This window comes from Gekko japonicus, unplaced genomic scaffold (assembly GCF_001447785.1).
Source record: "Gekko japonicus isolate JY-2015 unplaced genomic scaffold, Gekko_japonicus_V1.1 scaffold792, whole genome shotgun sequence".
NCBI lineage: Eukaryota > Metazoa > Chordata > Lepidosauria > Squamata > Gekkonidae > Gekko > Gekko japonicus.
Window position 1 is genome coordinate 134,550 of NW_015160233.1, and position 11,935 is coordinate 146,484.

An 11,935-nucleotide genomic window follows, 5' to 3' on the forward strand; every position below is an offset into this window, starting at 1 on the left:
CTGGCGGCTTCAAGCCACTCGGGCCTCGGTTCGGAGCCGGGGGGAGATCAAGCCGGGGGCGCGGGGGTGGAGGAGACAGGGGGAACTGGCGGGATGGGGGGAAGCTTACCTGCTCCTGCTGCTTCCTCCTGTGCCTGATCAGTGTGGAGCTCCCCCCCCCATGAGTATCACGGGTTCCGCCTCTTGTATATATATATTGCCATACCATCTCAAAGTTTCCTCATTCAGATCAGATTATTTTTTAGAAAGGGATTTGTGAACCTCACAAAAATAATTAATCCCATAGACATTCTTTTGCTCTCCCTTGGAATTCCTCTGATGGTTTACACAGAACAGAACTTCCAAATGTGCTTCAAATTTTCCATAATAATTGGTCAACAGTGTATAGAACCTACATAAGGAATATTGCTAGTTTTATTTTTATTTTTTAAAATTAAATCCCCTTTATCTATTTTACCTGAAGAATATGAAGACTTCCCAAATTTTCCTCATTCACATTTCTCCTAAGATACTGCAGTACTAAGGTGACCCATTAACAATCTTCCATTGTTTCATTTTTCGGCCTCCACTGCATTACTAATTCAGGATGACTGAACACCTTCTGGTTCAGCTAACATCCTCTTCACCAGTCATTAACAGGGAGCTAATTGTTATTATATATATTTTAGATAGTAACAATGAATAAAAATACAAAATATAACACAATATATATATACCAGAATGTATTTCAGAGCCCCTACCACAGAAAGAAACAAAAGAGAAAAGGAAACTAAATATACAAGGGGAAAAAATGTATAAGGAAACACTTTCTCTTTTATATTGTTAATTCATTATTTTGACAGACCCTGATCAGCTCATGTATAATTTTCACAGACAAACAAGGTAAGTTCAAATGTTCTACACAAGATTCACAGCATCCCTGTTACTAACAAGAGTTTCAGGGTATAAGCTTTTGGGAGTCAAAGATGCCTTTATCAGACAGAATATAGTACAAATGTAGATCTGAGACCTTTCATTCTAATCAGAAGGTGGGAGAGGTGTTGTAAAAAAATGCTTGTAATAGATGCAAAGGTACAATGAATGTTGTAATCAGCTGGACTCTTAAAAGCTCATACCCTGAAACTGTTGTTGGTCTCTAAGGTGCTAAAAAGGTAAAGGTAAAGGTTCCCTTGCTCAAAAGCCAGTCGAATCCGACTCTAGGGTTGTGGTGCTCATCTTTGTTTCAAAGCCGAAGAGCCAGCGCTGTCCGAAGACATTTCCGTGGTCATGTGGCCGGCATGGCTAAACACCAAGGCGCACGGAATGCTGTTACCTTCCCACCGAAGTGGTGCCTATTTATCTACTTGCAATTTCTTGCTTTAGAACTGCTAGGTTGGCAGGAGCTGGAACTAGAGACGGGAGCTCACTCCGTCTTGCGGCACCCGGGTCTCGAACTGCTGAACTACTGACCTTCCACTGCCTGCAGTTCAGCAACTTAACCACTTGAGCCACCGCAGATAAGGTGCTACTGGACTCAAATGTAACTCTTCTACTGCAGAGCAATATGGCTACCCTCTAAAGCAAATTTAAGAACAGGACAGTGAAAATTTCTTCAGCCCTATATGAAGAAGAGGAATTTTCAAGTTTCCTTCAAATTTTGCTTTAAATAACATTTCAGTGGTAGCGGCTGTATTTTATAGTAAAGCTGTTGAATGCAACTTATAGCAGTTTATACTATTATTCTGTCCTTTATTATGAAACCCTTGAATGTTATTAATCTCTCCACTTTGGTTGCATCCTGCATGAATTTAATAAATCTTTTAATAAATCTTCCAAATACACTTGGTTCGGATTTTTAGAATCTTGCTTTAATGTAGTCATCATGAGATCATGTGGAATTTAATTTTCAAATAATGTAATTTTCAAATAATGTACAGTCACTGTGTGTGATTTAACTCATCATTGGCACTTTCACATAGAAACCACTTTGTAGAAAGATAAATTCATACATCCCTTCACTATGAAGAGCATTGGTATCTACAATCGTATCATAGAGCTACATTTAACCATTGAAGTTGTTATGTGATTCAGTTTCTGATGGGCTGAAGACAAATCCACACAAATTGCCTCTAATATTAGAGAAGTAGGTTAATATAACTTGAGTTTGTGTTTGGACTCCTATCAAGTGTCTCCTGTCTCTACTTGCCAGTCATATCAACTGTTTTTACATAACCTGCTAAGAATCAGAGTAGATGTTCTTACTTTTACTGTTGGCCATCATTGATTTGAGAACCAGTGTGGTATAGTGGTTCAGAGTGGTGGACTCTAATCTGAAGAACTGGGTTTGATTCCCCATGAAGCCTGCTGGGTGACCTTGGGTAAGTCACAATTCTCTCAGAACTCTCTCAGCCCCACATACCTCACAAGATATCTGTTATGGGGAGAGGAAGGCAATTGTAAGCCTTAGGGTAGAGAAAAGTAGGGTGTAAAAACTAACACTTCTTCTTGTTGTCAGTTGAATAAACTGGCCTAATTTCGGGTCCAAATGGGATCTTTCCCCCAAAATATTGTTACTACCTAAATCACTGAGGTTCCCTAAAGGAGCAAACTGCCTGGTAATATTTCCACTAAAAGATAAATCTTCATTGGGGTTGCTGTATGGAGTTCAAACACATACCACTATGAACAATCAGGTGCAAACAAATGCACTGTATTCAAAATGGAAGCCATTTTTGATTGAATTTTTAATAAACTACAAACTATAACAGAAAATTAGGAAGGAGAGGCTACAACTAGGAAGAAAGGAAAGAAAACCACTATTAAGTAAAACCCCAAGAATAGGAGATCATAACAACAGCTTATATGAATGTTATTCTTAATCACTAGTATTACTTTGAACATGGTCAGTTATACTACATTATTTATCTTTTTATCCATCAATTTATCTGTTTAAGAAAACCCCAGAGCATCCCATAGTTAGTATAGAATTTTCAGGCACAATTCAGAGTCCTTCAGCCTTTATTTTGTCTTATCTTTTCTAATCCTCAATTTGTATAGACTTCTGGGGGAGGCCGCCCCCTTTTCAGAAAGAGTCCTCGTTGGAAGACACCAAGTCCAGTTCACCATCAGATTTACTGTCATCTTCTTCTTGTCCCCAGCTGGCTCCCCCAGCTGCATTCTCAGGAACTCACATGCTTTGGAAAAAGAGTCAATCATTTCTTTTTTGTCGTGGAGTTTGAAAAAATGCATTCTGGAATTAACCATCTGTAACTGATGCCATTTGTTTGTAGAAAAAGGATTAAATTTTTGTCTTTCTTTCTCTTTTGCCTTATTTCAAATGGGATATCTTTTAGAATCCTGATGGAATTGTCCCTAATTTTCAAGGGTGTTCCAGTAGAATCCCTCACATGCCTCTTCGAGAATCTGACTACTATTTCCCCAGGCAGATTATTCTTCTTGATGTATATGGAGTAGGACCTATAGACCACATCCATTTAGCTAAAAATGTATTCCGCTTTCAGATCTGTAACTGGGGCTAATGCTTCACTCAGCAGTTGCTTCAGATTCTTTCCTTTTAATTCTGGGACCCCTTGAAACCAAAGAACCAGATTTTCTTTTTCCATTTGTAGCTGTAAAATTTGTGATTCTTCCGCAGCTTGTTTCATTTCCAGCTTTTGCACCTTTTTCTTAACTTTTTTGGTGTTGGCATCCATTTTCTTCACCTTCTCAGCTGTTTGCTCCGTTATTTTTAAAGACTCAGTCAATTGCTGAGATGCCAGATTCTGAGTTATTGTTGTTAATTGTTGCTTGATGTTAGTCACCTCGTCCAGCAGAGGGTGCAAGGAGTCTGTCAACATTTTAGAGAACTCAGTGGCCTCTTCCAGTCGAGGGCTCCCTACTGGTTTCACTTTTACAAGTTTGTCTTTCTCTGCTTTTTTCCCCGCCATCTTTATGGATTGTTTATTTTTTAAAAAGTTGCCAAAGTCTTTGAAATTTGCCCATTCACTTATCCATTCTCTGGTAAGTCTCTCAAAGCAGATTTAAATGCTTTTTCTTCCAACACCCCCTCTTTATATCGTGTTTTTGTTCATGTGCCTGGGTGGGGGGGTAGCTTTCTTTTTAAAGTCTCATATTCACTTAAGCCTGACTCACAAGTTCGTTGTTGGCCATTCAGTCTCACTTGGGATCCATTTAAAATGCTTGATCTCCAATGCTTGGCCCGGTCAGTGGCTCTAAATGCATTCGGACACTCAGCGGCAGGACCTTCAGGGCGGAGGAGTGCCTCAATTCTCTGGCATCATGCCGGCGAAGAGGTCACCCCTCAAAAGCTCCATGGCTAGGAGCCTTTTTTTAAGGTCTCCAGGGGGGGCTGGACCATCGCACCCCCTCCTACTAGCAGGTGTGCAGATTACATCCCTGGGAGGTTTGGGAGATGCGTCTGCCTTCGTGTCGCCATAAACTGGAAGCATCAAAATGGAAGCCATTTCTATAATTTAGATTCAGATTATAGAAAGTATACTTTTGAGGAGATATTTGAGTGTTATATCTTAGATCTCAATTACATAAGCAATCTACAACCTCATTAGTTGGTGTAAGGCATAATAGCAAGCACACATATTTTTAGTATTCCCAGTAACCAGTTTAAGGTCTTGACTTTGCATAGTAAGAAGATTATATGAATGCCTGAAGGACAATTTTAGGTATAAAACCACATGCCCCCATGTGAAAATTAAAGTTGCAAGAAATCCTTTCCATTATATTATTAATTGTATAATTAATGCATCCTGTGTACCGATAAGAATAATGCCATGTAATTAATTTTTAAGAATTAAAACCTTGGCTTTATCAAGCTTTGTGGTCCACTTTCATGTTTATAGCTGTGAATATAAATCCACTTATCTAATTATGACATGACTGGTTTAATTGTTTCAAAGAGCCACTCTATTCTTTATTATTATATAATATTTTATTTTATTAATGATTTTTTTGTATTTTAAACATTGTCAAAAGTGCAAGGGACTTTAAGTTCCATGACCCTTTTAAAACCTATCAATAAAATTTGCCTGTTGGTGTAATATTTCATTTGTTTTCTGTGTCTGTTTGGTCTTCCATGATTACCCATTCTGTTTACAAAAAGTCTTGATTAGCATTTGAATAGTAACTCAGAGAGCAGACAGGTTGAGAATTCTTATAGAACTAATTTGGCAGGCTTCCTTCATTCTCTCCCCCCCCCCTTCATAGTCTTTGCCTCTAATCAAGCTGCAGTTATTAAAGCTAGAATAAAAGAACTGATTTTCCATTACACATATGCATGCTGAACAGAGCCTTGCTTTGCTTCTTCTTTCAGCCATGCTAATTGGACTCAAAGGAAATATTTACTTTATAATAGCAAATGAAGAATTCATTAAATTATAGCAAGGGGGAAATATAAAGACAGCCATAGGACTGGGCAGTGCTTTTCTAACAATTGTTCCCCTTCAAGGACACTTATCTTAATACTTGCTTACCAATAACAACAGTATCATTACATTAACAAACTAATGGCTCTGGAAGAGGGAATTTTATATTGTAATGGGGCGGAGAGGGGGTCCTAGATTTTTTTCAAATCCAGGAAGAGGCAGCGGTATCCAACAGTCCTCTGAATGTTAAGAAACACAGTATATGACAAGCCTACTCAATTTAGGTTAATGGAGACAAGAACTGTGAACCACAGATTGGGTTTTCCTGTATATTTCCAGCACGGTTTTGTTCCAGAAATCAGGAAAACCTTTAGAATCAGATGTTTGCTGCCATTGGTGAAGCAATAATAATTTAGGTAGTGAATTTGAGACTGTAACATGGGATAGTAAGTACCATTGAACTCAAGAACTTACACAATATGCTTGAATAATCAGCTGTCACATTTCTGGGATGTATGTCAGTACTCCTATTTTATATAGTGGGAAGCTTATGGTGTAATGGTTGTTAGACCAGGTTAACCTAGGATGCATCTACAAGTTATAAAGTCCTCATGTTGTTCAAGAACAACACAAGGACTTTGCATCAAATATGTGATGGGCATTTCATGCCTCCCAGACACGCACCAACTCTTTTCTGCTTGTGGAAGAAAACAGGCAGGGAGAAGCAGTTTTAGCTCCCACACACACACACACACACACAGTTTTTGTAGCACTATTGGGTCAGTTGTAATAATCATGTTACTTACATGGCTATCAGTGTTCCCTCTAAGCTGAATTAGTGTGAGCTAGCTCACAGTTTTTTAGCCTCCGGCTCACACATTTTTGTCTTAGCTCAGGAAGGATGGCTCCAGAGCAAACTAATTTATGCAGGAGGCAAATGGCTCACTCACATCTTTAATGCCAGTAGCTCACAAAGTATAATTTTTGCTCACAAGACTCCACAGCTTAGAGGGAGCATTGAGGCTATACATAAGTTTTACAACCATACTATTGCAAGCCCCAGTGAAGGAGGCTAGCGTAGTAGAAGGAAACATATTCCCCTTGCTAAAATTGGTTCAGAAATTGCAAAGGTCTGTTGTCCCTGGTGCTAGGGCTTTTTGATCCAGTGTTGTGCTCATTCAGACAGCATTGTTAGTATCCCGTACAGCAGGTGTCAGACCCCCATTCTCACCCCCAACTTTCCTGACACCAGAAAAAGTCCAGTGTTTACTGATCTTGCTGGTTTCACTGTGCATTTCCAGATGTCTGATCGCTCTCTTTCAAAGTCAAGCCATTTTGCGCTGTTCTGTTTCGGCACAATTTTTATGGACATCAGTGATGTGTGCACAAGCAGTCAATTGTCTCTGAGCCACCACATCATCGCTGATATGTTTCAGCACCCAGACCATCCTTCAGGATCAGGAGCCCCTGGGGTTGTTGTTCTTGAGTGGAAAACTCCCTCCAAAAGTCCCTCTCTCCTGGTTGTTGGGGTTGGGCAGCACCTATACACAGGCTCTGTGGTTACTGCATAGCAATGGTCTTGATGGTAGCCCATGGGGTGAGTGTGTGGTGAAGTGGGTAAAGAGTGGGATGTCTGATCGAATATCTGTGGAACAAATAAACCCAGATAAAATTAGAGGTGCACACACAACATAAAAAGCACGCCATCTGACCGCAGTCTTCCTGCTAGCAGCCTGCAGGAGTGCAAGGCCTACTAACAATCTGCAGAACCAGGCCTGGACACCCCTGGCTTAGAGCTCTAGAAACAACTTAGTTAAGTATTGTTATTCCTTATTTCAATAGCCAAGTTACCTGTCCCACAGTTACTGTTAATAAAGAGGCCTTCATCCAAACAGAACTGGGTGTTTGTTGTTTGTTCCACTACACAAAAGCCAACTCTGGCTTGGAAAATTCTTGGAGATTTGGGGGTGTAGGGGGGATCTCAGCAGGATGTGGTGCCATAAGGTCCTCCCTCCAAAGCATCCCTTTTCTCCAGGGGAACTGGTATCTGTTATCTGGAGATCAGCTGTAATTCTGAGAGATCTCCAGGCCATACTTGGAGGCCAGCAACCATAGGTGAAACTGAAGGTTTATCTGCAGGTGGAAACTCTGCAGGAATTTCCAGTGTAGAATTTTTGGTGAACTTTGCTAGGGTTCTGTCTGCATTTTCAAGACCAAAACAACCTATCTTGCAAAGCATAGAAACTCTTTCCAAATGGTTGGAGAATCCTTCAGCAAGTGCAAAACAAATCAGGGTTAAGGCAACAATCTAAAGAAAGCCCTTGAACACTTTCCTAACCCCCAACAAAAGCAAGACTAGGGAAAACCAAATATTCTTTGCTTTAAACCAGTGTCTCCCTCTTCTCTTGTGGGGGAGGGAGAGAAGGGGTTGCATAATTCAGTTATATTTTGCTTTAGCTTCAGCGTCCCAATTTATTTATATAGGCTTAAATATACTAATAAAGTGGAATGTACCCTTATTAAATATTCAGTCACATAGAACCTGGTCCATAGCTATGGTGGGGCTATTTGGGGCTCCGCCCCATTACTTAAAGGCACAGCCCCACAAGATTTCCTTCTGAAGATGCTTTTAAAATTCTTTAAAAAACATTTTTAATGGTGCACACTCCCTGGCCGTGCTGTGGCCAGCTGCACACCAAACAGACCAGAGAACCACCCAAGAAGTCTTTAGAAGCTTTTTTTTAAAGACATGAGGATCCCCTTCCCCACTGAGCAGAAGCTGTGGTGCTGCCTCCCCCCCCCCAGCTTCTCCTTTTCCCATGCCTGAGCTCTCAGGCTTTGGTGTGTGTTCCATTTATTGGCAGTCTCATCACTTCATGGGGAGCTAGCTCAAAGCAGCTGGCAGAAGCCAGGGGGCAGGAGAGAAGTGAAGAAAGGAGGAAGTGCTTTTTTCCCATGCAGGCTAAATGTTAGATGCCAACACTTACCCAAGTCAGCTGGACCCCTGCATTTCACATTCCACTCCTTCTAAGAGCTGACGTCACAACCAACAGGTGCACTTTACATAGATCCTGTGTAAAACAGCTGCTCCCCACAGTGGAAAATAGGTCTTGGCTCTTACTTTTCCAGAAATGCCCATGCTTGTTTAATATTTTCCCCTTAGAGATCTGTTCCAGTTTCAGCATTGGAACCGGGGAAAGAAAAACAACAACACTGTTTTGATTCTGCAGTTCAATGAATCACACTGACTCTCAGCACTGAAATTCATCCACAGCAAACGTGTGGGTGAATAGACCTGCTTGGATGACCATAGCCCCAGGGATTCTGGGGAATGTTGTCAGTTACTTTGTTATGCAAACACATGTCCTGATTTCTTGGTTTTCTGTTCCATTGAACAGCCTTTGCCTTTTAACCCCCAAGACTCAAGAAGCATGAAAGTGTCAAGAATACATTGTCAACCACCAGCTATGTCCATCTGTGGGAAAGGTTAAGAACATAAGAAGTGCCCTGCTGCATCATACATGAAGCTACCTTATACTGAGTCAGATCACTGATCTGTTGTATTAATGAGCATCATATCAGGACTTGAGACCATGGTTAGTCTTAACTTTAGCTCCAGGTAGGAAGACCTCCTTCATGAGACCTCCTGGTCTCCCTCTTCATTGCCTGCTTGCCTGATGGGGACTGGTAAAGGGGGAAAATGTCTTTAAAAGCAGGGTTGCACTGGTGGTATGATGTCACTCCCAGCAAATATCTAGAAGTGATGTTACTGCCAATGTAATCCCAATGCAATGCTCTAGGATTCAGACAAAAAGCTATGTAATATATTTATTTATTTATTTATTCATTCATTAGATTTCTATCCTGCCCTCCCACCGAAGCGGCTCAGGGCAGCTTACAACAATTATAAAACCAGCATAAGTACATATATAAAATAAAAATCAATAAAATAGCTCAGCTCATTTCCAATTAAATAAATACAGTTAAAACCATTTAAATGTGGCGGTGTTGTATAATAAAGTGCAGCACGGCCAATATAGGGTCTTTCCTACTGAAAAGCCTGGCAAAAAAGCTCCATTTTCATGGCCCTGCAGAATTGCTGGAGGTCCCGCAGGGCTCTGATCTCACTGGGGAGCTCATTCTAGAGCATCGGCGCCACTAGGAAGAACACCCTGGTCCTAGTCGCCGCCAACCTGGCGTCCCTAGGCTGGGGGGGGGGAGGCAGTTTTGTGTACCAGATCGCAGTGCTCTCTGGGGAATATGTGGGGAAGGGCGGTTCCTCAGGTAGGCAGGCCCCTGACCATAAAGGGCTTTAAAGGTCAAAACCAGCACCTTGAAGTGGATCTGGAACACTATTGGTAGCCAGTGCAACAACTTTAGCACAGGCTGGATGTGCTCCTGCATAGTGAGGCCGATCAACAGCCTGGCCGCTGCATTTTGCACAAGCTGCAGCTTCCGGAGTTGCCCCAAGGGCAGCCCCATGTAGAGAACATTGCAGCAGTCCAACCTCGAGGTGACCATAGTGTGGATCACTGAAGCCAGATCATTGCATTCGAGGAAGGGGACCAAGTAACTAATCATCCGAAGATGGTAAAAGGCTGTCTTGGCAGTGGCTGCTACCTGGGCCTCCATTGTCAGGGAAGCGTCCAGGAGCACTCCCAAACTCCTGACCTTCGGCGCTGGCACCAATGGCACCACACCGAAGGCGCATAGGACCTCCGTCTTCATCGGATTCAATTTCAATTGGCTCAGTCTAAGCCATCCTGCCACGTCCTGCAACACCCAGTCCAGATCTTCCGGGGTAGAGCCAGACTGACCGCCCAACAACAGATAGAGCTGGGTGTCATCCGCATATTGGTGATACCCTAGCCCATGCCTCCTGGCAATCTGGGCAAGGGGGCACATATAGATGTTAAATAGCATTGGGGAGAGCACTGCCCCTTGTGGCACTCCACAAATTAGTGGGTGCCTTCGGGACAGCTTCTCCCTAAGTGCCACTCTTTGTCCCGGACCCTGGAGAAAGGAGACAAGCCATTGCAAGGCAAGCCTCCGAATCCCCACGTTGGCGAGGCGGTGGGCGAGCAACTGATGATCGACCGTGTTTAATGCCGCTGACAGGTCCAACAACAGCAGCACCGCTGTCCCGCCCCAATGCAGATGACTCCGAAGGTCATCTGTGAGGGCGACCAGTGCTGTCTCCATCCTGTGACCCAGGCGGAAGCCGGACTGGAAAGGATCCAGTGTGGGAGTGTCATCTAGTTACAGTGTTACATTGATGTCCTGTTGGTATGACATCATTCTCTCCATTCCTCCTCCCTCTCCCATTTCACTAATGTATGTCATCTTAGTTTAATCACAGGCTTGTCTTAGTTTGTTCCTTTACACTGCCTCCTTAGCTATAGAGTGAAGTTGATGAAATCAATATTTGTCAAAGCAAACCAGAGTTTGAATGATCATCTGCAAGTTAAATCCTGCATTCATAAAACAACTGTAGTTAAAATGAACTGTGGGGTTGTCTTATGTCTTCACTGAACCAGAATTCAGTACTGTTAAAGAAGAGTGATGACCACTATAAACTCTCCTAAAAATACTTGTGAAAACAGACAGGAAAAGATGCTCTTTGAACAATGTTAATTTAACTCTACATTTATCACTACAGTGTCACTACATATTATATTTTGACATATCTTGTTTATGACTGCTGTTTTAAAGAAAAGTATTAAAATTAAAATTAAGAAATATAACCAGGGGTGGCCAAACTGCAGTTTGGGAGCTGCATGTGGCTCTTTCACGCAGTCTAATTTAATGTTTATATAAAGCAAATTTGCATATTTTCTTTTTTTTCCAATCCCCGAATGGATATTTTTATTTTTGCAATAAACTACAAAACTACAAAGAAAATATTAGGGAGGGAACTACATCTAGGGATAAAGAATAGATGTGGTCACTATACTAAAACCCCAAGAGGAGGAGATCTTATCCCTGTTAGTGTAAGTGTTAATACTATAAGTGTTAGTATCACAATATACTTGTAGAGCCTACCCCTCAAAAGCCCTCTGGCCTGGAGCCTATCGCAAAGGCTCCGTGGGGGTGTCACTTGAGGTGGCACCCCTCCAAACCGCTGATGTGCGGATCGCTCTCCCACGATTCAGGGAGAACGTCCACCATCACTGCTCCATAAACCGGAAGTCCAAATTTGCATATTTTCAATAAAAACATTTGTGTAATATTTGTTCATATCTTGTAGCTCTCAAACATCTGACTTTATTCTGTGTGGCTGTTACGTTAAGCAAGTTTTGCCACCTCTGTTATAAACCACTAGTAAGGAAAGCCCGTCGTGGCGGTAGACGACGGGCCCTAGATAGGAAGGAAGGGCGAGTGGAAGGGAGGAATGGAGAAGAGGAGGTAGAGAGAGAGAGACAGAGGTAGATAGGGGGGAAGAGAGAAAAGGGGTGGAGACAGAGTGGGGTTAGTGGTAGTAATTTGGAAAGAAAGGAAGGGAGAAAGGAAGGAAGGAAGGAAGGAAGGAAGGAAGGAAGGAAGGAAGGAAGTAAGGA